Source organism: Salvelinus sp. IW2-2015, linkage group LG19 (assembly GCF_002910315.2).
Source record: "Salvelinus sp. IW2-2015 linkage group LG19, ASM291031v2, whole genome shotgun sequence".
NCBI lineage: Eukaryota > Metazoa > Chordata > Actinopteri > Salmoniformes > Salmonidae > Salvelinus > Salvelinus sp. IW2-2015.
The window spans coordinates 36,541,365-36,567,939 of record NC_036859.1 but is presented as its reverse complement, the minus strand read 5'-3'; the positions used below and the strand labels follow the sequence as shown (position 1 = coordinate 36,567,939).

The 26,575-nt window shown below is 39.9% G+C and overlaps 1 pseudogene; it reads left to right on the top strand.

Moving 5' to 3' along the window:
• Positions 1 to 15,718: 15,718 nt before the first annotated feature.
• On the top strand, positions 15,719 to 17,798 carry LOC111979101 (uncharacterized; annotated as a pseudogene).
• Positions 17,799 to 26,575: the final 8,777 nt, after the last annotated feature.

Genomic DNA, 26,575 nt, shown 5'->3' with positions numbered 1-26,575 from the left:
AGACATGTGATAGATAGCTGACCTTCTCCCTCTCTGGACCGCTCAGTACATGTACTATTATGAGTAACAAGATATTTGCAGAGTTTCTATTTAAAACAAGTTGGAAGTATCTCCTAACACTAGATATGCAATTCCAATAGCCGGACTATTACTTAATCATGTCAAACAAAGGAACAGAACATAAAGCTTCATTCACACCATAAGCACTTTGAACGACAAAGGCTATACATTCAGATCATTTCACTCTGACAACATCAAACACAGTGAATGCATGGTAATGTACACTGAAATATCAGTTATGGAACTTGTCCAGAGAAGAAACAATAGTCAACCACGCATGATCTTAGTTATTTTTTACAAAAAATGGTATTTCATGCTCCATCTTAGGTAATTGGTGATCCGATTAGCACAGCGGTCGAGGCACTACATCTGGTATGCTAGAGTGTCACGTACAAACACCCTGGTTCGAGTCCAGGCTGGTTATCACAACTGGCCGTGTTGGAGTCCCATAGGGCCAGCGCACATTTGCCCAGCTCACCGGGTTGGCCGGTTTAGGCCGTCGTTGATAAATAAGAATCTGTTACTAACGACTGCCTTAGTTAAATAAAAGCTAAATCATTTTTTAATATATTTTTTCTGTCCCTCTCCCGTGCCACCATTTAACACAGGTGGTAGAGTAATGGCTTTCTCATAGTTGACCTAAGTGACGCTGCCAACTCATCACCATAAAATCACTCAGGGAATAATGCTTCATCGTCCATACTGTTCACGTCCTGTTGTTGGAATTGACAAGTGCACGATATTAGCTACTTTTGAATTTAATTAAATGAACACCAAAAAAACCAAAAAAAGATAAACACACAGAAGATTGTAGCGCTATAACACAGCAACTAACAAAATAACAAGTTTCCCACAAACTAGGTGGAAACAGGGCTGCCTAAAGTATGACTACCAATCAGAGACAACGAAGACCAGCTGCCTCTATTGGGACCATACCCGGCACAACAAAGAAAAAGGAAAACTTAGAGCCCACCCAAATCACACCCCACTAAACAAATAAGAATAAAAAGGCTCTGTAAAGCGGGCGTGACACATACTCAGTATGACTCACTAGGGATGATCTCCCTAGTGTGCTAGAGCAATAATTGTGTTGTTTTTGTTAAGACTTAATGGTTTCCTGAAGAAGTTTATTGAGGGTTCTTAAAGAGTATTTTGCTTTGCCTCCAAAACCTCAGTAATAAAAGACAATTGTCTTATGCAGTGGTAATGTATCAATAAAGTGATGTTTGTATCAAGTGTGAGTACAACTGTTTGAAAGTGTTGATTTTCAATTATCAAATGCTTAGATACACAAAATGATTATTTCTAGTCAAGAGGCTAAAAATTCCAATCTCATTTCCTGGTGAGCTAGACACACCCAAAAATCTAGTGAACGTTTCTCAGAGTTGTAAATATTAATAAGTTGCTATGCTATTCTACTGTTCTTTAGTTGCCGGATTTTTGGCGCTCTCCAATACCCATATCAAATTAGTTAATTCTATGAGAGAAGTGCACGTTTCAAAAAAATTTCACTGAGACAATTCAAACAACAATTTTAACTAAAACTGAGGCCACCCCCTTCAAGAATTTCATGCATTATGTCCCACAGAAAAATTACTACAAACATGAAGTCTGCCAAAACTGTTTGTTTTGAATTTTTCTTTACACCAGACACAGATGGAGCTTGGGTCTGAAACACAACTACATTCAAATGCATTCAAATTTATCGATTACCATGCAAGACAATCTTAGGTCATCCTGTAAACCCTTCTGAGAATTAAGACTTTCTATCAAACAAAACCGGGCAAAAGTCATGACCACTGAATACTGCGTTGAAAACCAAGAACTGCATGCATCCGCAAATGTCTCCAATTTATCTGCAGATAGTGCCAAAACATATGCAGATAGGGCCCCAAAACATTATTGGCAGAACAGCGAAAAAGGGAAATTTACACCATCACTCTCCATTTTTTTAACATCATTAACCCAAGGGTCACATGCCATCATAAAGTCACTATTCTCTTAGATCTGATAATGAAATAATGACAGAAAATGACATACTAATCACAGCAGAGTTTTCAATGGGGTAGTTAATCCTGTGGACAAATCAAGCAGCCTATCATGTGAAAAACCACGCCTGAATCCAAAGCGTGTGCATTTCGTCATCATAGATAAATTGGATCGTAAAGCATTTCTATATTTTGAAACAAGGATGAGTTCATAGTAACTTCCATACATCAAGTTGTCTTTCCATCAGATGTATTCCCTAGCGTCGATTTTTCAACTTACTTTGAGATTCAGAATTGCAACACATTGAACGTCAAATGTTCTCAGGTAAGGAATATTTACAAAATGTCTTTCACTGGGATTGAACATACATGCCTGTTTGTTTATCTGCCTGCTAATCCGTATCAACTCCCAACACTACTTACTACTGGCTACACACCAATCCATTTTTGGTTGAAGTACTTTGTTCTCTTTTTTCTGTGGTAAAACTGGCAGATGGGTTTCTAAAGTTCCCTAAACTTCCTTTGCATCCGACAGTAGAGGTTATCATTGAGGCATAACAGACTGAAATATGTGTTAATTTGGGAGTGCAGCCGCCTAGTTAGTAAGCTCTTCTAAATTAACACACTATACTTTGACACAACAACTATTTGCAAACACCACTAGCTTGCAACCTGGCAATGATGGAGCGCACATTATATCTTTAGCAAGATCGTGACATCTTCTCAAAACTGTCATTTTGAGTCATGTAATATAAGAGATTTCTTAAGCGACTTGCCGTAAATAAAGTAAATAAAAAATAAACAACATTCTGAAACCTGAGTATGTGAATAAACTGGCTGTCTACAACCATCTGAAGCCCAGACCAATCTAAACTTGGTGAGGGTTAAAGCTATGCTTCAAATGAGATATCAATGACTGGCTGTCTGTGCAACGCTGGACAACAATAAGCACCGTAACAGCTTATTATCTAGGTTAAGAAGTTGTCCTCAACTTCTACAGCAATGTTCGTAGATGTGCCTGCCACAAATTAGTAGAAGTGGTAATAAGAGCGTCATCATACGTCAGGTTAAAAACAAAGCTGTTTGCAACAGTTCATCAAACACACCACATAACCACTATTGTTCCTGCCAGGGAACAAGCCTATGTCACCACGATGTAGTATCTGTCAATCTTTCCCTGTCTTCTCTGCCAATGGCAAAGATATGTTATCGAAAACATTGCTCCCATTACGATCGGTCTTTAAACTGCAGCTTGACCGCAACACACAAAGTGTATTTTAAGTCATCTCCACATGTAAGAGATGAAAAACAACCCCAAAAAGAAATGACAAAACAAATTACTGTCATCTCACCTAAAAATGTTACTAGTCTGCCCACAGCATCACTGGCACTGATCTTGGTCCTCTTACCTCGTGCTGGTGCTGGAGGAGAATGAAGCAGAGCAGGGAGGACATATCATTGTCCCAGTCTGAGGCAAGAAAAGGCAAACACCCCAAATCACATAAAACAACATCGCTGAGTTTAAAACATTGCATACCCAAGAGAGAATCCACTACTGGTTTCACTGCATTCTCTGGCAGTTTTTCTGTGGACTTCAGGAAGCCAACACAAAATTGTAGTCGTAGTCCAGGGATTTTTGCCAGTTTGATGACGTTAGGCTTCAATACAGTGTCCCGCTTTTCAAGGAGCTTAGAGGATGTTTTCATCGTCAAACATCAGCAAAAAGTCCTGATTCACCTAAAACAAAGTGGATCAACTCACTTCATGACAACACAAAATAATGTTCTCAATCAGACAAAGTAGTTCTGATTCCAAGACATACTAACACTCACCAATTCCGATGTCCAGAAGCCTGGGAATGACCGTGAGGACGTCTATGCTTCTTTCTGGACTAATAAACTAGTTCCTGGCAATACTGGAACACCTCCATCTACTGGTAGATTTGTTTTTCATTGGCAGAGTGTACAAGGAATGATATGGCCTCCTGCAAGCATCACCAACAAGCTGGTGTCCAGGCCAGTCTTTCTCTTATGGGTTGGCCCTCGACTGGGTGAAAACTCTTCTTGATGGTCGAAGTAAGTCTTCCTTGATACGTGTATTCAGGCAATAATTCAGATATTATTTGCAGTGTCAGGATCATAGAATTGTCATCCCTGACCTTAGAGAGCCTTTTATGTCTCTATTTGTTTGGTCAGGGTGTGATTTGGGTGGGCATTCTATGTTTTGTTTTCTATGTTTCTTTATTTTATGTTTTTGGCCGGGTTGTGGTTCTCAATCAGGGACAGCTGTCTATCGTTGTCTCTGATGGGAATCATACTTAGGTAGCCTTTTCCCTCCTTTCAGTTGTGGTAGTTAACTTTGTTTGTGGCACTTAGCCTCGTAATTTCATGTTTGTTTCTTGTTTTGTTGGCGTCATTCCAAAATAAAGGATATTACGCTCACCACGCTGCACTTTGTCCACTTCTTTCAATAGCCGTGACAGAATTGTTCCTTAGATGTGGGAAAAGGTGACCAACATGGTAGTCAAATGTTTATTATTTTTTAGACTTGATTCTATGACTTTATGCCCCTTTCAGTCCACAGAACAAGTGTCTAAAAATATTAAGGCATGCATGTTCTACCAGCACTTGCATAGCCTTTGCGAAAAAGGATCTCTCAACGAAGGAAAGAGTGTCACATTCCAAGAGCATAAGGTTCTCTCTGTTGGCGAGTGGGAAGCCTCGCTGCTCAAAAAACAGTAAAGCATACACACGCCAAATATGTTTAACCAAAGTTTTGTTGATGAAGTACTGTATCTTTCCACCAGTCTCATAATGATCGCAAATTACATTAATGAATAGTTTGATTGTTTTGTCCATTGTTTGTGGCCAGATTGGCTAACGAGAAGCTTACCCTTGCATCTCTTTCACGTGGCTGACTAGATGCAATCATCTCTCCTTGTTCTGTGGTCCAATTTTGGTTGTCTGGTACCTTCTAATACGTCTTACCCACCAGGTCTGACTAGTCACGAGGCATCTCAGACCATCTATTTAGACAAGAGAAAAGTTTAACAATTTAGGGTTGGTTTCTGTTGTTGGAATCTCCATGAAGAGCAAAACACAGAAATGGCATTATCAACATCTAGTATCAGTATTCATAACCCCTTTTGCTGCTGCAGAGTCGATGGCCTTATCTCCTAAAGGTTGTGTTGGCCTTTTTAGACTGTCTTTCTTGGAGATCTCAAGTCTAAATCACTTGACGAGAGGGATAATGTGTCTGTGGAGAACTAGGTGTTGAACACCTGCAGGAGAAACGTCTCAACACAAACAATGGATCAAAGCAATCAAATCACATTTTTATTTGTCACATGCTCAAAATACAACAGGTGTAGACTTTACCGTGAAACGCTTACTTACAAGCCCTTAACATACGAGCCATGTTATTTTCTCACAACATTAAAAGATTAACTAAATCCCCATAATTGACTGCTTTTACTTTCAAGGTAAAACATTTCAGAAAAACCCTGACTGACTGCATTTTGAATGTGGTACATTTTTTTGTGAATGTCCTCAAATTTTTAACTTCAGCTGGTAATCTCGCGTTGCAGTAATTCTCTAATAATCATACCTCTTCCAATATTTACATTAATCTATTATCAAGGCTCAGAGAAGACCCAGATGCAGACAGTTTCGAAGTAACAAAAGTTATTACAAAACAGGGGAAAGCAAACAACAGGTAAGGCAGGCAGAGTCAGTAGTCCAGAGCAGAGTCCAAAAAGGTACAGAGCAGCAGGCAGGCTCAGGGCAGGCAGAGGTCAGTAATCCCAGGGTGGTCAAGGCAGGCAGAATGTTCAAAACCGGGAAGCTAGAAAAACAGGAACTAGAGACAGACAGGAGCACGGGAAAATCTGGGTAGGTTTGATGAAACGAACTAGCAACAGACAAACAGAGAACACAGTCTATATACACTGGCATAATGGAGAGGGGAGGGTGGAGACCAGCACAAAGACAGGTGAAACAGATCAGGGTGTACATCTATAGTGTTTTCGTGCATGGTTTTCAATGAATTAAGGAGTTGTGGCGTTAACCTGTGGGTTACACTGCTGACTTGCCAGCTAACTTTTAATGACGCCAACCAGATGTACTTTCTGTTACTTTATATAACCAGCCAAATACATTTCACACAATGCATGTTATGACTAATGCACATAACCATACAAAAAGCAGTCCGATCCGTCGTGTGCTCTAATGGTTTATCATGATCAAACCATATTTCGCTATTATTACTAAAGATCACCTGGCGCAGTCAATTTGACATTGTCATTTTATGGTGTGTGAGGCAGTTAGATTCTTTAAATTCATAGAATTATAGATGACCGTTTCCTTCTCTGCCAGCAATATAATATGGGGACCGTTTAATCTGACACCACGCACACACACGCGCCGCACACACACACACACACACACACACACACACACACACACACACACAACACACACACACACACACACACACACACACACACACACACAACACAACACACACACACACACACACACACACACAACACACACACACACACACACACACACACACACACACACACACACACACACACACACACACACACACACACACACACACAAAACGTTGGCCTGCTGGTGGTGTGTTAGGTAGATATACCAGAGATTCTGTGGTGTGTGTAGGGTGGATATCACAGAGATTCTGTTAAACTGCCAAGGCTGACACTGTACCCCATCAAGGCTATGACTGATATGTTCCATTACCCTAACATGATCTTATGTTCCATTATCCTAAATAATCCTATGTTCCATTATTCTAAATAATGCGTATTCTACACTGTATATTGTGATAGTGTTATGTGAGTTGTCCTCAAGACCATAATGTTGTGTTTCTGTAGTGGTAGAAACAGCAAAGCCCTGCCAGGGGAAACAGTGTGTTCAGTTCCCATAGCAGGTTGCTGGGCTCTCAGACCACCTGCTCCAGACCACCTGCCCTCTGTACAGGCCTCTGGAGGATACGTGTGTGACCAGATCACATACTCCAGCCACTCTGGATAACCAAGCTTTGCTGAAATTGTATAGCTGATCTGTAGCTTCTATTTCTATTTTCTATTTACTCAAGGCTGCCTTACTGTTTTGTTTTCCTATTCCATAAATACCATATCTAGATGAATAGTGAAACCATGACAACGTAACGTCAGGACCTAACCCAGCATCTGCAATTTGTTTTAGATATTTTTCTCTTTAAAAATACATTAGAAGAACCACATTCCTTTTTACATCCTTTGCATTACAAGTAGCTGTCAGTGAATAAGCTCTGACGTCACATCATTGCCGAAATGAGTCCAGGTGACGTTCTGATGAAAGGTTCCTGTCTGCGTTATGCTGGATTGATTAGGTAATTGGTCTGTGTTGTGTGGCTATGATCGGAGCGGCCCATCGGAGGTCTGATGTCAAGGTTTTGATCCATCTTTTATCCGTGGTGAGACACGGGCTACTCTGACTACGAGTATATGTCAGAGCGATGGAGTTCCATGATGGCGCTGAAAGAAAAAAGCAGCTCAACACATCATCTTTCTCTCTCTATTTACACATGATTTATTCATTCACTTAATTATTTATTAATTATTCGGTTTTTATATCCCAGGTGCCTGCCGTAGTTCACTGTCTGTCCAGGACTATGAAGACCCTCTGTGTCATCCTGGAGCAGAGCAGTCTCAATGCATCTCCTGTCTCTCCCAGCCAAACCAAGTCTGTCAGCGCTTCATACACACAACTCTGTTATGACAGGAAGCACTGCCGCAGGCTATGTTTGTCCATCAATCAATCCAGTCCCCATAAACTAAATCATGCCAGAATGTGCTTCAAAGAGTTCCACCCAAAAAACAAGTGACAGTTTTCCATTCCCTAGGGCCCAGCCAGAGAGTCTAAAGGTTTGTCTGAAGCGTTGTCTTTGAAATAATCAAACAAGCAGGCAAAAAGCAGTATAAACTGAAGAACATGTTTTAAAGCTAAGGTTTTAAAAATGAACATGATAGATTTATGAAATAAGTGTATTCATCGTGTTCAGCATGACCTTAGAGCGATTCAAACACACTTTGTGTATTTCTGAGCACCTCAAGAGGTATAATAATTACTAATGGTCTAGTTAATTTAAACAGAAACAAAAGTAGTGAGGTTGGTTGGGGAGGATGGGGGTTGGTAATCGCGGTCATCTATCAATCCAAAGGTTGCGTGTTTGAGTAATGTAGGGGACAACTGTAGCATTTTAGCTAAACCTTCCCAAGTTCACCTAACCTGCTACGTAGATTCACCTAACTTCGTCCTTTAGTTCTCTTATCCTTTCACGTGAATTATCCTAACATTTGTCCTTTTGTTCTCTTATCCTTTCACGTGAATTATCCTAACCTTCGTCCTTTTAGTTCCTTATCCTTTCACGTGAATTATCCTAACCTTATTCCTTTTAGTTCTCTTATCCCTCACGTGAATATCCTAACCTTATTCCTTTTAGTTCTCTCTCCTTTCAGCGTTAGTATACCTAACCTTATTCCTTTTAGTTCTCTATCCTTTCACCGTGAATTATCCTAACACTTATTCCTTTTAGTTCTCTTATCCTTTCCACGTGAATTATCCTAACCTTATTCCTTAGTTCTCTTATCCTTTCACGTGAATTAATCCTAACCTTATTTTTTTTCTTTTCCCCTTTTTAAGTTCTCTTATCCTTTCACGTGAATATCTAACTTATTCCTTTTAGTTCTCTTATCCCTTCACGTGAATTATCCTGACCTATTTCCTTTTAGTTTCTCCTTTCACGTGAATTATCCTAACCTTATTCCTTTTAGTTCTCCTTCCTATATAACCTTTCTACTGTCTTCACGTGAATTATCCTAACCTTCGTCCTTTTAGTTCTCCTTTCACGTGAATATCCTAACCTTCGTCCTTTTAGTTATCTTATCCTTTCACGTGAATTATCCTAACCTTTGTCATTAGTCACCTTACCAGCAACGTAAATTGCCCTTGTAATTCTCCTTTGTTGTTTGACTGCAACAAGTAACCTGGTCTTAGAGAAAATACATATAGTACTTTACATTCTCCAAGACATATGATAAGTTATATCATCCAATTTGTATGCTATTTCACAATCCAGGTAAAACGTATGATATTATACGTCCTCAATTCGTATATTGTACGATCGCTATCCATTCATAATGAAACATGGAATTTTCCATGAACTGTTTGATGTGTTGTTCTTTGTGCTTTGTTAGAATAACAGGTCATCATTTTCTCAGGATCTTTTATCTTCTCTAGTGCCTCACCTTTCTCAGCCTGGTGAAAATCAATGTTTGAATATGACATCAAAAATGTACCATCCATTCAATGGATAAAAGCGATGAGAGACAATTCCCGGGCCGACAGGCCCTCTCCAAACCATCACCAGAGATAGATCACACTAACCTATCCGGCGTGGCACTGACAGGAATGTCAGAATGTCTACAGGGAATCATGTAGGGAATGATGTGAATAAAACATATTTTCTGACAGCTAGGCTACTTAGTATGCAATGTATGAAGGTAAAAGACAAAACGGTTTTATCCACTTTAATTAATGTCTATCTCTTGTAATGGGGGTCTGTAAGTTAATGTATTGTTTCAAATTTGATTGAACTTAAGTACTTACATCATTAGACATGTCAGATAAGTCAGTATTTAATTTTAAAATGATTCATGGGGATCCAATGTCATAACTGCACTTAAGGAGTCCATATTCAATAAATGAGAAAAGCGGAGGATATTCATATAAATCACACAGATTGCAGATTGCGACTGGCATTTAATCGCGTTGATTTCAGTAGACAACCTTCTTTCCTGGGTGTGATTACTGGTATTAACCATTTCAGTCAGCTCTCTCTCTCCTCTCATATGAAAGGATGTAAGGACAGGTTCAATGGCAATAGAGGAAAGATTAAACTCCTACAGCATAGTGCTGAAGAGGGTCAGGTCCCTCTGGAAGGGATCTTCAGTGGATGTGAGGAGTCATCCAAAGTCTAGGGTCCACTCCTATGTTTGACTATGGTGCTGTAGTCAGAAAACATATTCTAGAGGTGTGTATTGGATTACTCAAATGTGTTCAAAAGGTTCCTCTTCATTCATTAGAAATGGACAAAAATACAAAAAATAACCTACCTAGTGTTGATCTCTGATCTAATTTTATAATTGTTTAAGTTTTGTTTTTCAGTATACTAAGGGAAATAACTGGATCATTATAGCTTAAACAGATTAATTACAGGATGAAAATAACAGCACAGTGTCCTTAAATACAGTCACTCATGTGATCAAGTTAAAGGTGGACACAGAACTGTGCACACACACACACACACACACACACACACACACACACACACACACACACACACACACACACACACACACACACTGTGTCCACCTTTAACTTGATCACATGAGTGACTGTATTTAAGGACACTGTGCTGTTATTTTCATCCTGTAATTAATCTGTTTAAGCTATAATGATCCAGTTATTTCCCTTAGTATACTGAAAACAAAACTGTAAACAATTATGAAATTAGATCAGAGATCAACACTAGGTAGGTTATTTTTGTATTTTTGTCCATTTCTAATGAATGAAGTAGGAACCTTTTGAAACCACATTTGAGTAATCCAATACACACCTCTAGAAATATGTTTTCTGACTACAGCACCATAGTCAAACATAGGAGTGGACCCTAGACTTTGGATGACTCCTCACATCCACTGAAGATCCCTTCCAGAGGGACCTGACCCTCTTCAGCACTATGCTGTAGGAGTTTATCTTTCCTCTATTGCCATTGACCTGTCCTTACATCCTTTCATATGAGAGAGAGAGAGAGAGAGAGAGCTGACTGAAATGGTTAATACCAGTAATCACACCCAGGAAAGAAGGTTGTCTACTGAAATCAAGCGATTAAATGCCAGTCGCAATCTGCAATCTGTGTGATTTATATGAATATCCTCCGCTTTTTCCCATTTATTGAATATGGACTCCTTAAGTGCAGTTATGACATTGGATCCCCATGAAATCATTTAAAATTAAATACTGACTTATCTGACATGTCTAATGATGTAAGTACTTAAGTTCAATCAAATTTGAAACAATACATTAACTTACAGAACCCCCATTACAAGAGATAGACATTAATTAAAGTGGATAAAACCGTTTTGTCTTTTACCTTCATACATTGCATACTAAGTAGCCTAGCTGTCAGAAAATATGTTTTATTCACATCATTCCCTACATGATTCCCTGTAGACATTCTGACATTCCTGTCAGTGCCACGCCGGATAGGTTAGTGTGATCTATCTCTGGTGATGGTTTGGGAGAGGGCCTGTCGGCCCGGGAATTGTCTCTCATCGCTTTTTATCCATTGAATGGATGGTACATTTTTTGATGTCATATTCAAACATTGATTTTCACCAGAGCTGAGAAAGGTGAGGCCACTAGAGAAGATAAAAGATCCTGAGAAAATGATGACCTGTTATTCTAACAAAGCACAAAGAACACATCAAACAGTTCATGGAACAATTCCATGTTTCATTATGAATGGAATAGCGATCGTACAATATACGAATTAGAGGACGTATAATATCATACGTTTTACCTGGATTGTGAAATAGCATACAAATTGGATGATATAACTTATCATATGTCTTGGAGAATGTAAAGTACTATATGTATTTTCTCTAAGACCAGGTTACTTGTTGCATCAAAACAACAAAGGAGAATTACAAGGGCAATTTACGTTGCTGGTAAGGTGAACTAATGACAAAGGTTAGGATAATTCACGTGAAAGGATAAGATAACTAAAAGGACGAAGGTTAGGATAATTCACGTGAAAGGAGAACTAAAAGGACGAAGGTTAGGATAATTCACGTGAAAGGAAAGGAGAACTAAAAGGAATAAGGTTAGGATAATTCACGTGAAAGGATAAGAGAACTAAAAGGAATAAGGTAGGATAATTCACGTGAAAGGATAAGAGAACTAAAAGGAATAAGGTTAGGTAAATTCACGTGAAAGGATAAGAGAACTAAAAGGAATAAGGTTAGGATAATTCACGTGAAAGGATAAGAGAACTAAAAGGAATAAGGTTAGGTAATTCACGTGAAAGGATAGAAACTAAAAGGATAAGGTTAGGATATTCACGTGAAAGGATAAGAGAACTAAAAGGAATAAGGTTAGGTAATTCACGTGAAAGGATAAGAGAACTAAAAGGAATAAGGTTAGGATAATTCACGTGAAAGGATAAGAGAACTAAAAGGAAATAAGTGTATTATATTCAACGTGAAAGGATAAGAGAACTAAAAGGACAAATGTTAGGATAATTCACGTGAAAGGATAAGAGAACTAAAAGGACGAAGGTTAGGTGAATCTACGTAGCAGGTTAGGTGAACTTGGGGAAGGTTTAGCTAAAATGCTACAGTTGTCCCCTACATTACTCAAACACGCAACCTTTGGATTGATAGATGACCGCGGATTACCAACCCCCCCATCCTCCCCAACCAACCTCACTACTTTTGTTTCTGTTTAAATTAACTAGACCATTAGTAATTATTATACCTCTTGGAGGTGCTCAGAAATACACAAAGTGTGTTTGAATCGCTCTAAGGTCATGCTGAACACCGATGAATACACTTATTTCATAAATCTATCATGTATCATTTTAAAACCTTAGCTTTAAAACATGTTCTTCAGTTTATACTGCTTTTTGCCTGCTTTGTTGATTATTTCAAAGACAACGCCTTCAGACAAACCTTTAGACTCTCTGGCTGGGCCCATAGGGAATGGAAAACTGTCACTTGTTTTTTGGGTGGAACTCTTTGAAGCACATTCTGGCATGATTTAGTTTATGGGGACTGGATTGATTGATGGACAAACATAGCCTGCGGCAYTGCTTCCTGTCATAACAGAGTTGTGTGTATGAAGCGCTGACAGACTTGGTTTGGCTGGGAGAGACAGGAGATGCATTGAGACTGCTCTGCTCCAGGGATGACACAGAGGGTCTTCATAGTCCTGGACAGACAGTGAAACTACGGCAGGCACCTGGGAATATCAAAAACCGAATAAATTAATAAATAATTAAGTGAATGAATAAATCCATGTGTAAATAGAGAGAGAAAGATGATGTGTTGAGCTGCTTTTCTTTCAGCCGCCATCATGGAACTCCATCGCTCTGACATATACTCGTAGTCAGAGTAGCCCGTGTCTCACCACGGATAAAGATGGATCAAAACCTTGACATCAGAACCTCCGATGGGCCCGCTCCGATCATAGCCACACAACACAGACCAATTACGCTAATCAATCCAGCATAACGCAGACAGGAAACCTTTCATCAGAACGTCACCTGGGACTCATTTCGGCAATGATGTGAACGTCAGAGCTTATTCACTGACAGCTACTTGTAATGCAAAGGATGTAAAAAAGGAATGTGGTTCTTCTAATGTATTTTTAAAGAGAAAAATATCTACAAACAAATTAGCGATGCTGGGTTAAGGTCCTGACGTTACGTTGTCATGGGTTTCACTATTCATCTAGATATGGTATTTATGGAATAGGAAAACAAAACAGTAAGGCAGCCTTGGAGTAAATAGAAAATAGAAAATAGAAGCTACAGATCAGCTATACATATTTCAGCAAAGCTTGGTTATTCCAGAGTGGCTGGAGTATGTAGTCTGGTCACACACGTATCCTCCAGAGGCCTGTAAACAGGAGCAGGTGGTCTGGAGCAGGTGGTCTGAGAGCCCAGCACACCTGCTATGGAGACTGAACACACTGTTTCCCCTGGCAGGGCTTTGCTGTTTCTACCACTACAGAAACACAACATTATGGTCTTGAGGAAAACACTCACATAACACTATCACAATATACAGTGTAGACAACGCATTATTTAGAATAATGGAACATAGGATTATGTTAGGATAATGGAACATAAGATCATGTTAGGGTAATGGAACATATCAGTCATAGCCTTGATGGGGTACAGTGTTCAGCCTTGGCAGTTTAACAGAATCTCTGTGATATCCACCCTACACACACCACAGAATCTCTGGTATATCTACCCTACACACACCACCAGCAGGCCAACAGTTTGTGTGTGTGTGTGTGTGTGTGTGTGTGTGTGTGTGTGTGTGTTGTGCTGTGTGTGTGTGTGTGTGTGTGTGTGGTGGTTGTGTGTGTGTGTGTGTGGTGTGTGTGTGTGTGTTGTGATGTGTGTGTGTGTGTGCGTGTGTGTCAGATTAAACGGTCCCATATTATATTGCTGGCAGAGAAGGAAACGGTCATCTATAATTCTATGAATTTAAAGAATCTAACTGCCTCACACACCATAAAATGACAATGTCAAATTGACTGCGCCAGGTGATCTTTAGTAATAATAGCGAAATATGGTTTGATCATGAATAAACCATTAGAGCACACGACGGATCGGACTGCTTTTGTATGGTTATGTGCATTAGTCATAACATGCATTGTGTGAAATGTATTTGGCTGGTTATATAAAGTAACAGAAAGTACATCTGGTTGGCGTCATTAAAGGTTAGCTGGGCCAAGTCAGCAGTGTAACCCACAGGTTAACGCCACAACTCTCTTAATTCATTGAAAACCATGCACGAAAACACTATAGATGTCACACCCTGATCTGTTTCACCTGTCTTTGTGCTGGTCTCCACCCCTCCCCTCTCCCATTATGCCCAGTGTATATAGACCTGTGTTCTCTGTTTGTCTGTTGCTAGTTCGTTTCATCAAACCTACCCACGATTTTCCCCGTGCTCCTGTCTGTCTCTAGTTCCTGTTTTCTAGCTTTCCCGGTTTTGAACATTCTGCCTGCCCTGACCACCCTGGATTACTGACCTCTGCCTGCCCTGAGCCTGCCTGCTGCTCTGTACCTTTTGGACTCTGCTCTGGACTACTGACCTCTGCCTGCCCTTACCTGTTGTTTGCTTTCCCCCTGTTTTGTAATAAACTTTTGTTACTTCGAAACTGTCTGCATCTGGGTCTTCTCCTGAGCCTTGATAATAGAGTTAATGTAAATATGGAAGAGGTATGATTATTAGAGAATTACTGCAACCGAGATTACCAGCTGAAGTTAAAAATTTGAGGACATTCACAAAAAATGTACCACATTCAAAATGCAGTCAGTCAGGGTTTTTCTGAAATGTTTTACTTGAAAGTAAAAAGCAGTCAATTATGGGGATTTTAGTTAATCTTTTAAATGTTGTGAGAAAATAACATGGCTCGTATGTTAAGGGCTTGTAAGTAAGCGTTTCACGGTAAAGTCTACACCTGTTGTATTTGGAGCATGTGACAAATAAAATGTGATTTGATTGCTTTGATCCATTGTTTGTGTTGAGACGTTTCTCCTGCAGGCTGTTCAACACCTAGTTCCTCCACAGACACATTATCCCTCTCGTCAAGTGATTTAGACTTGAGATCTCCAGAAAGACAGTCTAAAAAGGCCAACACAACCTTAGGAGATAAGGCCATCGACTCTGCAGCAGCAAAAGGGGTATGAATACTGATACTAGATGTTGATAATGCCATTTCTGTGTTTGCTCTTCATGGAGATTCCAACAACAGAAACCAACCCTAAATTGTTAAACTTTTCTCTTGTCTTAATAGATGGTCTGAGATGCTCTGACTAGTAGACCTGGTGGGTAAGACGTATTAGAAGAGTACCAGACAACCAAAACATTGGACCACAGAACAAGGAGAGATGATTGCCATCTTAGTCAGCCACGTGAAAGAGATGCAAGGGTAAGCTTCTCGTTAGCCAATCTGGCCACAAACAATGGACAAAACAATCAAACTATTCATTAATGTAATTTGGCATCATTATGAGACTGTGGAAAGATACAGTACCTTCATCAACAAAACTTTGGTTAAACATATTTGGCGTGTGTATGCTTTACTGTTTTTGAGCAGGAGGCTTCCCACTCGCCAACAGAGAGAACCTTATGCTCTTGGAATTGTGACACTCTTTCCTTCGTTGAGAGATCCTTTTTCCGCCAAAGGCTATGCAAGTGCTGGTAGAACATGCATGCCTTAATATTTAGACACTTGTTCTGTGGACTGAAAGGGGCATCAAAGTCATAGAATCAAGTCTAAAAAATAATAAACATTTGACTACCATGTTGGTCACCTTTTCCCACATCTAAGGAACAATTCTGTCACGGCTATTGAAAGAAGTGGACCAAAGTGCAGCGTGGTGAGCGTACATATCCTTTATTTTGGAATGACGCCAACAAAACAAGAAACAAACATGAAACTTACGAGGGCTAAGTGCCACAAACAAAGTTAACTACCCACACTGAAAGGAGGGAAAAAGGGCTACCTAAGTATGATTCCCAATCAGAGACAACGATAGACAGCTGTCCCTGATTGAGAACCACACCCGGCCAAAACATAGAAATAAAGAAACATAGAAAACAAAACATAGAATGCCCACCCCAAATCACACCCTGACCAAACCAAATAGAGACATAAAAAGGCTCTCTAAGGTCAGGGCATGACAACTTCTATGATCCTGACACTGGCAAATAATATCTGAATTATTGCCTGAATACAGTATCAAGGAAGACTTCACTTCGACCCATCAAGAAGAGTATTTCACCCCAGTCGAGGGCCCAACCCATAAGAGAAAGACTGGCCTGGACCACCAGCTTGTTGGTGATGCTTGCAGGGAGGCCATATCATTCCTTGTACACTCTGCCAATGAAAAACAAATCTACCAGTAGATGGAGGTGTTCCAGTATTGCCAGGAACTAGTTTATAGTCCAGAAAGAAGCATAGACGTCCTCACGGTCATTCCCAGGCTTCTGGACATCGGAATTGGTGAGTGATGTAGTATGTCTTGGAATCAGAACTACTTTGTCTGATTGAGAACATTATTTTGTGTTGGTCATGAAGCTGAGTTGATCCACTTTGTTTTAGGTGAATCAGGACTTTTTGCTGATGTTTGACGATGAAACATCCTCTAAGCTCCTTGAAAAGCGGGACACTGTATTGAAGCCTAAAGTCATCAAACTGGCAAAATCCCTGACTACGACTACCAATTTGTGTTGGCTCCTGAAGTCCACAGAAAAACTGCCAGAGAATGACAGTGAAACCAGTAAGTGGATTCTCTCTTGGGTAATGCAATGTTTTAAACTCAGCGATGTTGTTTTATGTGATTTGGGGTGTTTGCCTTTTCTTGCCCTCAGACTGGGACAATGATATGTCCTCCCTGCTGCTGCTTCATCTCCTCCCAGCACCAGCACGAGGTAAGAGGACCAAGATCAGTGCCAGTGATGCTGTGGGCAGACTAGTACACTTTCTTAAGGTGAGATGACACAGTAATTGTTTTGTCATTTCTTTTTGGGGTTGTTTCTTCATTGTCTTACCATGTGGAGAGTGACTTAAAAATACCCTTTGTGTGTTGCGGTCAAGCTGCAGTATTAAAGACCATCGTAATGGGAGCAATGTTCGACAACCATATCTCCTTGCCATTGGAAGAAGACAGGGAAAGATTGACAGATACTACATCGTGGTGGACAATAGGCTTGTTCCCTGGCAGGAAAATAGTGGTTTGTGTGTGTTTGATGAACTGTTCAAAGCACACTTTGTTTTTAACCTGACGTATGATGACGCTCTTATCAACTTCTACTAATTTGTGCAGGCAACCATCTACAACATTGCTGTAGAGTTGAGGACAACTTCTTAACTAGATAAATAAGTGTTACGGTGCTTTTGTTGTCKAGCGTTGCACAGAAACAGCCAGTCATTGATATCTCATTTGAGCATAGCTTCTATCCCTCCACCAAGTTTAGATTGGTCTGGGCTCAAGATGGTTGTAGACAGCAGTTTTCAACATACTCAGGTTTCAGAAATGTTTTATTTATTTATTTATCCTTTATTTAGGCAAGTCGGTTAAGAACAAATTCTTATTTACAATGACTCAAAATGACAGTTTTGAGAAGAATGTACAGAGTCTTGCTAAAGATATATGTGCCTCCATCATTGCCAAGTTGCAAGCTAGTGGTGTTGCAAATAGTGTTGTGTCAACAGTAGTGTGTTATTTAGAAGAGCTTACTACCGGGCTGCACTCCCAAATTAAACCATATGTTCAGTCTGTTATGCCTATGGATAACCCCTCTATGTCGGATGCAAAGGATAGTTTAGGGAACTTAGAAAACCCATTTGCCAGTTTTAACACAGAAACAAAGAGAACAAAGTACTTCAACCAAAAATGGATTGGTGTGTAGCCAGTAGAAGTAGTGTTGGGAGTTAGATACGATAGCAGGCAAAATAAACAAACAGGCATGRATGTTCAAGTCCCAGTGAAAGACACTTTTGTAAATATTCCTWTACTGGAAACATTGACGTTCATGTGTTGCAATTCTGAAATCTCAAAGTTATTGAAAAATGCAGCTAGGGATACATCTGTGGAAGACACTTAAGAATACTTTTGTGATGGAAGTTACTATGACTCATCCCTTGTTCTCAAAATATAGAAATGCTTTACAGATCCAATTATACTATGATGACTGAAACTGCCAACCCGCTTGGATTCAAGCGTGGTTTTCACATGATAGGCTCCATTGATTTTGTCCACAGGAATCTACTACCCCAGTTGAACTCTGCTGTGATTAGTATTCATTTTCTGTCATTATTTCATTATCAAGATCTAAAGGAATATGACTTTGATGCCATGCTTGAACCCTTGGTTAATGATGTTAAAAAAATGGAGAGTGATGGTGTAAATTTCCCTTTTTCAGCTGTCTGCCAAATAACTGTTTTGGCACTATCTGCCAAATAACTGTTTTGGCACTATCTGCCAAATAACTGGAGACAATTTGCGGATGCATGCAGTCCTTGGTTTCACAGAGTACTTCAGTGGTCATGACTTTTGCCGGTTCTGTTTGATAGAAAAGTCRAATTCTCAGACGGTTTACAGGATGACCCTAAGATTGTCTTGCATGGTAATGATAAATTTGAAATGCATTTGAATTAGTTGTTTTCAGACCCACAGCTCCCATCTGTGTCTGGTGTAAAGAAAAATTCAAAACAAAACAGTTTGCAGCACTTCCATGTTTGTAGTAATTTTTCTGTGGACATAATGCATGACATTCTTGAAGGGGTGGCTCAGTTTTAGTTAAAATTGTTGTTTGAATATGTCTCAGAATTTTATTTTGAAACGTGCACTTCTCTCTAGAATCTACTAATTTGACTATGGGTACTTGGAGCGCAAAAACCGGCCAACTAAAGAACAGTAGAAATAGCATAGCACTTAATTATATTTAAACTCTGAGAAACGTTCCCTAGATTTTGGGTGATGTAGCTCACCAGGAAATGAGAATTGGAATTTTCTGCTCATCTGACTAGAAATAATCAGCATTTGTGTATCTGAAGCATTTGATAATTGAACATCATACACTTTTCAAACAGTTGTACTCACAACTTGATACCCAAACATCACTTTATGATACATTACCCAGCATGCATAAGACAAATTGTTCCTTTATTACATGAGGTTTGAGGCAAAGCAAAAACTCTTTAAGAACACCCTCAAAAACTTCCAGAACATTAAGTCCCTTACCAAAAAACACCAATTTGCTCTAGACCATCACTGGGAGACATCCCCATTGAGTCATACTGAGTATGTGTCACGCCCGACCTTAGAGAGCCTTTTTATTTCTCTATTTGTTTAGGTCAGGGTGTGATTTGGGTGGGCATTCTAGTTTTCTATTTCTTTGTTGGCCGGGTATGGTCCCCAATCAGAGGCAGCTGTCTATCGTTGTCTCTGATTGGTAATCATACTTAGGCAGCCTGTTTTCCACCCTAGTTTGTGGGAACTTGTTTTTGTTAGTTGCTGTGTTAGCGCTACAATACTTTACGTGTCGTTTATCTTTCTTGGTTTTTTTGGTGTTCATTTAATAAATTCAAAATGTACGCCTAATACGCTGCACCTTGGTCTAATTCCAACAACAGACGTAACAGTATGGACCGATGAAGGCATTTTCCCTGAGTGATTTTACTGGTGATGAGTTGGCAGCGTCACTTCAGGTCACTATGCAGAAAGCCATTTACTCTACCACCTGTGTTAAGATGGATGGCACGGAGAGGGACAAAAAAATATATTAAAAAATGATTTAACCTTTATTTAACTAGGCAAGTCAGTTAAGAACAAATTCTTATTTACAACGACGGCCTAAACCGGCCAAACCCGGATGACGCTGGGCCAATTGTGCGCTGCCCTATGGGACTCCCAATCACGGCCAGTTGTGATACAGCCTGGACTCGAACCAGGGTGTCTGTAGTGACACCTCTAGCACTAAGATGTAGTGCCTTAGACCGCTGTGCTAATCGGGATCCCAATTTACACTTAGATGGAGCATGAAATACCAGTTTTTTGTAAAATAACTAAGATCATCGTGGTTGACTATTGTTTCTCTGGACAAGTTGCATACTGATCATTTCAGTGWACATTACCATGCATTCACTGTGTTTGATGTTGTCAYAGTTGATGATCTGAAATGGCTATAAGCCTTTTGTCCTTCAAAGTGCTTATGGTGCTGATGACAGCCTTTATGTTGTTCCTTTGTTTGACATGATTAAGTAATAGTCCGGTAATTGGAAAATTGCATATCTAGTGTTAGGAGAACTTCCACTTGTTTTAAATAGAAACTCTGCAAATACTCTTGTTCTCATATAGTACATGTACTGAGCGGTCCAGAGAAGGGAGAAGTCAGGCTTATCTATCACATGTCCCTGTTGCTATGTAGAATATCAGCAGGGAGTATGGCAAAGGAGGTCAGAAGGAAACATTGTTTCCATATGTGAATTGTGTCTTTATTGTAAACCATGTGAAGGGATGGTGTGGGTAATGGGGAACCAATCACTTGTCTCCACAGTGTCTGTGCATTAGTCACCTCCTCCTAGGGGGAGATTGTCCTCTCCCCTAGTTCAAGGTGGTAACTAAGTAACAACAAATGTCCTAAGTTCTTAGTACTGAACAAAACAAGTTATTTGTATTTGGGGACTGTTACAAATCCCTTTGGCCCGACAATCCCTTTGGCCCGACAGTCCCCCCGACAGGGGGGATGGTAACGAGACCCGTAACATAACTCCTGCAAATTATAGTAGTGACAAAGAGTGAGAACGAAATAACCACAGACAACTAAATTACCGTCAAACACTTGGTTTATTAGCAAACACACGGTAACGGGGGTGGGGAGGGGGGCAGGAAAAGGGGCTGAGCTGGACCCAAGGAAAGAAAGAATAAGCATCCAAAAACACCCCTAAGCTAGACTAGCCTATTTAAACAACAGCTAACTAACTAACCAAAAATACAGTGGGTGGTCCACCCAGTTCTAACTAGTGTATTTAACAAAGTTTACCTACGGGTAGTGTATGCCCATGGGCGACCTGTCTGGTTACTCCCTTTTCCCACCATCAAACAACCACTCAAACACCATAACCAAAAACAATACTCACAGGTGGGGACAAAGTGACATGTATCCTAAACCACACAAAAGATCTACAGACATATGGCATTTACAGAGAGATTGCTACACAAAGAGATCGAGCTCCAGAGAAAACAACTGACAGGGTTTTTAAACCAAGGGAAAGGGACTGTGATTGGGTAGGAGAAAAGGAGCAGGTGTCTTCTGATTAGCGACTGATTGATGACTGATTGGGGAATGATGATGGTCACCTGTGAGTAGGGGAGAAGGAGAGAAAATAAATACACAGGATACACACAGAATACTTGTATCAGTAACAGGGACCAAGGTCTGGCAAGGGATGTGTGGGGTTAGTGTTTGGAACCATTGTACGTCATATCTGAAGTTGCACCTATCCTGCCCTATCCTGAGATAGTATATAACCCAGAAGCTAACTCCACTCAGGGGTCTCTCACTCCATCACCTGCGGGGTGGGGCGACCAGCCTCCTTGTTATAACAAGTCTTTTAATAAAAGTAATACCTTGATTGATTATTCATTTTGCCTCTCCTCATTATTGATTAAGGGTAGAATTTCCACCACGGTTGTTATGCACTGTTTAATTCTGATGCACCGGTGATGCATTGATTTCATTCTGATGCACCGGTGATGCACTGATTTCATTCTGATGCACCGGTGATGCACTGATTTCATTCTGAAGTGTCGGTGATTCACTGATTTCATTCTGATGCGCCTGTGATTCACTGATTTCACTTTGGCCTAAAGAAAAGAAACAAAGCAGAGTCACTACTCTTGTAAGGAATCCTTTATTGCTCCTGTTTAACTCACAACTTGCAGCGTTGATTTGAGTGGGAACGAACCAGACAAAATGGTTATTTCCTAGTGTGAATACTTCTCACTTCCTGGTGTCAATTCAGCTTCATGATGCATTCTATAGAGTTGATCCTCACCACTGGAACATGTTGGTGCTTAATACTTTGGGTGTTGGAAAAACACTCCCATGGGTCATTTGAATGACATCTGAAGTGTCATATTTTAACACTCCAAGTGTTTCAATATAAACACTACCCTAGGTGTTACATTAACACTGAGTGGCCCTATAGAAACACTGGATGAGTGTTAAAAAAACACTGCCATGGGTCATTTGACCAACATCTGAAGTGTTATATCTTAACACTCAGTGTTTCAATAACACTACACAATGTGTTAAATTAACACAGTGGACATACATAAACACTGGACGGGTGTTTAAAATTAACACGCCTGGTGTTAAATTAACACTTTCAAATTTGCTGTGTACATAGGCCTACTTCAATGTAAAAGACCAGCTGTTAAATTCGATTGCATACATGTATTATAAACCGCACTGCCTATGATATTGCAAAACTTGAAATACATATAACCTCTATTTAGTAGGCTACTAGGTCCAATTAAATGCGAGATGTGCATGGTGATTTGTTGTATGGCTACTTCGGGAATATGAACTAATGGCCATAAGTTGAGGAATTTATTTTGCAGTGGTTATGATATATGTATGTTTATAAATTAAATATTGTCTACTTAAGAAATGCTACATTACAGTATTCAGACGTAGTCTAAAAACGTTAATGGAAAAGGTGAACTGTCTATTCTACCGTTAAACTGGTTTCGGATCGCATAGAGCAAAATACTTAAAATAGCTTAACTATTTACTAGGCTACAGTGAAGTGGGTCCAGATAAATGGAAGATGGGATGAATGGTTGCCTATCCTCATTTGTTGTAGGTCTATAGGCTATTTCCAGAGTATGAAACCATCTCAGTCAGAAAAGGTGAGGAATTTATTCTGCAATGATCATGGAAATGAAATCAATAACAGCAAATAGATGTCATTATTCCTGCATAAGGCTGCTACTAGTCTACTTTTGCTTTCTTGCCATGCAAGACTTCAACCACTAGAAACAGTGCGTACACATGGTCTAAAGTTTGAGGGAGGCATATTCTCACATCAAGTTCAGTTTTTTTAACTGCCAATTAATGCATTAAAACTGGCGCACAATTGTTTTGGGGCGTATTTTGTGCATATGCAAAGTTTTAAATGAGTCCCCTGGCCCTCTCACCTACTACCTGTCACCAGAGATACTTTATTTAATGACGAGATAGTCTCCACCATAACAATGCGAATCATTGTCCCAAAGATGGTAAGGCAGGCGTCTGCTTATCGGTCTGCTTATACGTACGTAGCTATATTCCCACATGGACAGATTTTGACTGGAGTGGATCCTCTAGCATCACTTCACCATTTCTACTGTCACACCTGAAGACACAGGTCACAGAGCACAGCTGGGAAACCATACCAAACACTAAACACTGTGCTCACAAGCTGCAGACGTGCTTTGGTTACTAGCCTAACAAATCTCCTTAAATCCCCCCAGATAAGTTCTTAAGCTACCCTAATATCCCATTTAATTTGAAATTAATAAAATGTTTGATAATAATTGGCACAGGTCACAGAGAGGTCTGCCAAGGTACAGAGTAGAACAGACTGCAGAATGATAGTTCAGTGATGAACTTAGGGGGAGCGAATTAATGCTGTAGCAAGCCGGGAGAATACAATATTTGATGGTAATAGCGTGTCATATTTAATTATTTCGTGTTAATTAAACCATCACAAAATCATAGCCCTAACCTTAACCACTAGGAATATTAATATATAAACTTAACACTTTTAGTTGTTTCTGTTTTAACCCTATAAACACGCAGAATTAACCGTGTAACCATTCAGAATTAATGCATCAAAAATAGACTCATCCAAAATGTGTCAAAAAGCTATGAGATCTTGTTTGGAATGACTAGCTCTAATCATATCCATGTTTGACTGTTCCTGAGCCTTCCATGCTGAGACCAGTGGCAAAATATGGAGCTGAGGTTCTGAGGAAAAAAACGTTATTTTGATGGCAGGCTGGGTGTGTGTGATAGATACACCTTAGGTGGAACCTGAGGTTGTTTGGATAATGTACTCATCGAGTTAGACTCTGACATCACAGAGTGACTATTTCATCTTTATTTTTCCCCTGAGTTGTGTGCGTGTGCGTGTGTGTGTGTGTGTGTGTGTGTGTGTGTGTGTGTGTGTGTGTGTGTGTGTGTGCGTGCGTGTGTGTGCGTGTGTGTGTGCGTCATGGCGGATTATGGATCAACTCAATCAGAACTACTCTCGGTAAAAGCTTTCTCACTGCTCCCTGGTACCTGACTCATTACACACAGCTTCCTGCACTTTAAGGACATATTGGATGGAACTATGTAACACACACACAATCCAACACATGCACACAAACACACAATACACACAAACACACAATACACACAAACACACTAGGAGGTAAAAAAGCTCTTCTTATAGACATAGCCTGAAAGCCTGCACTTTGTGTGTTTGGGTTTAAATTGTGGTATGTCTGGCATGTTTTCAACGTCTAGCAATTACAGTGCTAATAATTACTGTACCATTCAAATCTATTTTTGGTGGGTTGAATAGGGTAAGGAACTGGAAAGCAGTCCTCTACATGCTACCTACAGTGCAAAACCTTTTCACACCAGGCATGTGCGTGACGTCTGTTGAAATCCTTGCACACTCGATAGAGCAGCAGAAGACGGCAGGTAGCATAGCGGTTAGGAGTGTTGTGCGAGTAATCTAAACGTCACTGGTTTGAAACTCTGAAACCCTGAAACTAGGTGAAACATCTGTCGATGTGTCCTTGAGCAAGGCACTTTACCCTAATTGTTTCTGTAAGTTGGTCTGGATAAGAACGTCTGCTAAATGTGCTTGTATTGCGATTATTTTTTAATACATGATGCTGCATGCGCCTCTCCTCTATTTTTTAAAGCCCCGATGCAGTCTTTGTAATTTTATTTTTAAATCATGGCTGTACTTCTAATACATCACTGTGTGAGTTGATTTAATGAAAATAATATTTTTTATTATTTATTTCCATGAACTTCCTTTGCCCTTGAAATGTTCAGTCTGATCATGTGGGCATTAGGAAACACATTTGAAGATATGTAAATACACAGCCCTGATTGGCTGATAGGATGGTGTGGACTGAGCCCACCCTTTACCCAGATGAACAGTCAGCAGTCTATTATAATCAGATCACATTGTGATGTCATGATGTGGGCCAAAAGTTACATTCCAAAGGAACAGGCTGAAATTCCAGGCATTTTTTTCAAACAGCTCTTACCCAAAAAGTCATCATAATTTTCACAATTTCAGAATGTTCTTTCGACCTCAGAGTGTGGAAATATCATTTATTTTATCACGTTTTTAACTGCAGTGCCCCTTTAAAAAAAACGAATAATAACTGCTGTGGCGAACAGTGGCACTGTTTCCCTTAATGCAGATTCCAGCTTTAAGACCATATTTGAGTTTCATTTTATTTTGAAAGTCATGTTTTCCACAAAATAACCATAGCATCAAATTGTTACTGCTTTGATTTGGGGTTAAATGTACTGAAAACGTGAATGCATTACGTTGTTCGATCATAACAAGTTCTCCACCAATCACCACATCACTCAACAAACACAAACCTCATAGCTAAGGTAAGTGCTGCTTGGAAACACACAGGATATCAGGAGGAATGTGCCATAGACTAAATAACAGAAACCAGATACCAGGGGCAACTGACACAATTACCCCTGTCAAGGGGTCAAAGGTTAATTTCTGTGCTGTGATTGGAGGATGCTAGATTGGTGTCACTTCTGTGTTGCTGTCTGAACACCATTGATGGATTTAAGCTTGACATCACCAATGATAGGCAGGTTTCAGGGATAAGGACATTGGTTTTTCTATTTGCCGTTATGTAATCGGCTATTAGTCTTCATGTCAATAAGTAAATCAAATCAATGTAACAGTTCCCAGAAGTGAATGGAAAAACAATCAAGAGCGTTTACAGAGTATAAGAAGATTGTTAAAGACATGTTTAGAAAACAGAGTGTGTGGTACGTGTGTTTGTCCATCATATGCACCAGCCATCATCACCGTTGAATGCTCCTATCCACACAGCCC